The sequence below is a fragment of the Triticum dicoccoides genome, chromosome 5B (genome assembly GCF_002162155.2).
Source record: "Triticum dicoccoides isolate Atlit2015 ecotype Zavitan chromosome 5B, WEW_v2.0, whole genome shotgun sequence".
NCBI classification, from domain to species: Eukaryota; Viridiplantae; Streptophyta; class Magnoliopsida; order Poales; family Poaceae; genus Triticum; species Triticum dicoccoides.
In genome coordinates this window covers 469,527,637-469,531,194 of record NC_041389.1, presented here as the reverse complement: position 1 = coordinate 469,531,194, position 3,558 = coordinate 469,527,637, and positions in this window count along the sequence as shown.

Sequence of the window (3,558 nt, the reverse complement as noted above, 5' to 3'; positions counted from 1 at the left end):
CTCAGCCTTGAAAACCATTCCACTCGTCTGGCCCTTTGCTGTGTGGGGACTGGATATGGTTGGACCTCTGAGGACAGGCAGAAACGGCTACACCCATGTGTTGGTAGCAGGACAAGTTCACTAAGTGGATTGAGGCTAAACCCATCAAGAATCTGGATGCCGGCACCGCCATCAGCTTCATCAGGGAGTTGGTATTCAGATATGGAGTTCCACATAGCATCATCACAGACAATGGGTCAAATTTCGACTCCGAAGAATTCAGAGCTTTCTGCACATCTCAGGGTACACGAGTCGACTATGCTTCGGTCGCTCACCCCCAGTCGAATGGACAAGCAGAACGTGCAAATGGCTTAATTCTCAAAGGGTTGAAACCCCGACTGATGCGCGACCTCAAGCACGCAGCCGGTGCATGGGTCGACGAACTTCCATCAGTGCTTTGGGGGTTAAGGACCACGCCAAACCGGTCGACTGGGAGGACTCCGTTCTTCTGGGTCTACGAAGCTGAAGCAGTCTTGCCGAGTGACATGCTTCACAACGCACCCCGAGTCGAACTGTACACCGAAGCTGAAGCAGAGCAAGCCCGACAGGACGCGGTCGACCTTCTAGAAGAAGAAAGAGAGATGGCCTTGATCCGGTCAACCATTTACCAGCAGGACTTGCGTCGCTTCCATGCCAGAAATGTGAAGAGTCGAGCTTTCCAGGAGGGAGATTTAGTTCTCCGAGTGGATCAGCAGAAACCACACAAGTTTGCTCCTACTTGGGAAGGTCCCTTCATCGTCACCAAAGTTCTCCATAATGGGGCATACCGCCTTTACAATGTCGAGCACCAGATTGACGAGCCCAGAGCATGGAACGCGGACTTACTCCGCCCTTTTTATACTTAAGTTTTTCACTCAGATGAGTTGTAATAAAAGTACTCTTGTAGTGTATTCATCAAAGACAAGAGTTTCATAATTTTCTTAGTGATTGTTATGGCTTTTGCTCTCATAAATCTGTCCCCCAGTGGGTGGCTTAGCTGCGAACCCATTTCGCCTAAGCTTGTAAAAAATCCTACCGAGTGGTAAGCCAGCCTTCCACTTGGAGGCTTAATTAGCTGCGAATCCGTTTCGCCTAAGTTAAAACAAAATCCTACCGAGTGGTGAGCCAGCCTCCCACTCGGAGGCTTAGCTGCAATCCAAGTACTCGCCTAAGTAAACAAAATCCTACCGAGTGGTAAGCCAGCCTTCCACTCGGGGGCTTAGCTGCAGCCCAGTGCTCGTCTAAGTTTTCTAAAAATCCTACCAAGTGGTAAGCCAGCCTTCCACTCGGAGGCTTAGCTGCAGCCCAGTGCTCGCCTAAGTTTTCTAAAAATCCTACCGAGTGGTAAGCCAGCCTTCCACTTCGAGGCTTAGCTGCAGCCCAGTGCTCGCCTAAGTTTTTGAAAATCCTATCGAGTGGTAAGCAAACCCCCACTCGGGGGCTTAGCTGCAGCCCAGCACTCGCCTAAGTTTCTAAAATCCTGCCGAGTGGAGAGCAAACCTCACACTCGGGGGCTTAGCTGCAGCCCAGTGCTCGCCTAAGTTTTTAAAATCCTGCCGAGTGGAGAGCAAACCTCCCACTCGGGGGCTTAGCTGCAGCCCAGTGCTCGCCTAAGTTTCTAAAATCCTGCCGAGTGGAGAGCAAACCTCCCACTCGGGGGCTTAGCTGCAGCCCAGTGCTCGCCTAAGTTTTTGAAAATCCTACCGAGTGGAGAGCAAACTTCCCACTCGGGGGCTTAGCTGCAGCCCAGTGCTCGCCTAAGTTTTTGAAAATCCTACCGAGTGGAGAACAAGTTTCTCACTCGGAGGCTTGGTTGCAACCAAGCACTCGCCCGAACATGACGAGCACAAGTCGACTGCAATTTGTGCTTCACTCCTACCTGCAAAAGAGCATTTCAGATGCTAACATATACTCCAACCCAAAGAAGATAGTTGTCCAAAAGAAGCAAACGTATTTCAACGGCAAATCAAGCTCGAATAAACGTCCTACGGACCCAGAAGTGCACAGGCATCAAGCATGTTAAAGTTTGGTGGTTACAAAAAATCACTCGGCATTCCGAGGAAAATTCAAATCGTCAAGCATAATAGTTTTTTACCCCTCCCGCGGAGGGCTGGAAGGCGCAACGAACTCGTCCAGGTCGATCCCATCTGCAATCCGAGTGGCGGCCGCGATGAAGGTCTCTATGAAAGAACGCAAGTCATGCTTCCTAGTATTAGCCACCTTGAGAGACACCAGCTTGTCTTCTCTCGCTTCTTTGCAGTGGATGCAGACCAAGGACAGAGTGACGTCAGCACCGCATCAGGCAGAAGACTTCCTCCATTCTTGCACTCGACTCGGAATTTCGTTCAGTCGAGTCATCAGCGATTCAAGGTCGTTCTGAAGTGTTTCTTCTGGCCAGAGCGATGTGTCGATGCGCGATGTAGCGGCCTTCAGTCTTGCAAGGTAATCAACCACTGCAGCAACGCGGGACTCGAGGCGGAGCACGTTCATAGCAGTTTCATCCTTCACCGAAGAATTGATGGGATCCAAGCCAGTCTCCACTCGACTAGTCTCCTCTTCAAAGTTTTGGCAGAATTCTGTGGACATGATTCAAGGACAAGGTAATGCCCTTACAGCAAGTGAGTAACTACAAATCAGAGATAAGAGGTTACCTTCGAGCATGAGGAACAGCTTTTTGGCGAGTCCTCCCAGATAAAACTCCAAGTCATTCTTCTTTCCGGCCAGTTCACCAGCCTTGTCGTCCAGGACCATATTGGCATTCCTCAGTCGAGTGACTTCTTGGTTGGCCACGTCAAGAGCAGCTTTCAGATTAGTATTTTCTTCTTCAAGTTTGTTGACGGAAGCCAACTTCTCTTCTGCAAGCCTAGTCTTGTCTGTGACCGTTTTCTACGCCTCGGCAAGGTCAAGGTCCTTCTTCTTCAGAGCATCCCTCAGTTTTTCTGCGAAAATCACAATAAGATCAGAATCGGAGACAAGCAAGAAGCAAGGACAGTCGTCAAGATTCTCACCGAGCATACCTTTTGCCTCCTCCTTCGCTTTCGTGAAGTTCTCTTGGACAAGCTTTTGGTCAAGCTCAAGCTGGATATACTTGTTCTCCAATTCGGTATAACGAGAAACAAGGTCACAAGATATCTGCGAAAGTTCAGTCGACAAACATCAGCGGCAGATCACTTCCGAGTGACTAAAGGAAAAATCGTACTATTTCTAAGACTACAGATGAATCTAAAACATTCAACTATAGTCTCGGGGACTACACCCAGTGGGTGCACTCAGCGTGCCCCCACTAGTTCTATCAGCTAGACTCAGAGTCGATGAGTCGACCGGAAGCAGTAAAAAAAAGAGAAGAGAAGAAATCTTTAGACCATAGCCGATTGCCAGCAATCGACCACGGTCTCGGGGACTACACCCAGTGGGTGCACTCAGCGTGCCCCCACCAGTTTCATTGTTCCACTCGACCATGGTCGAGTGGTACAAGTAAAGCGAGAAATCTCAAGACACAAAGACTATAGTCGACTGTCAGCAGTCCACTGTAGAATTGAC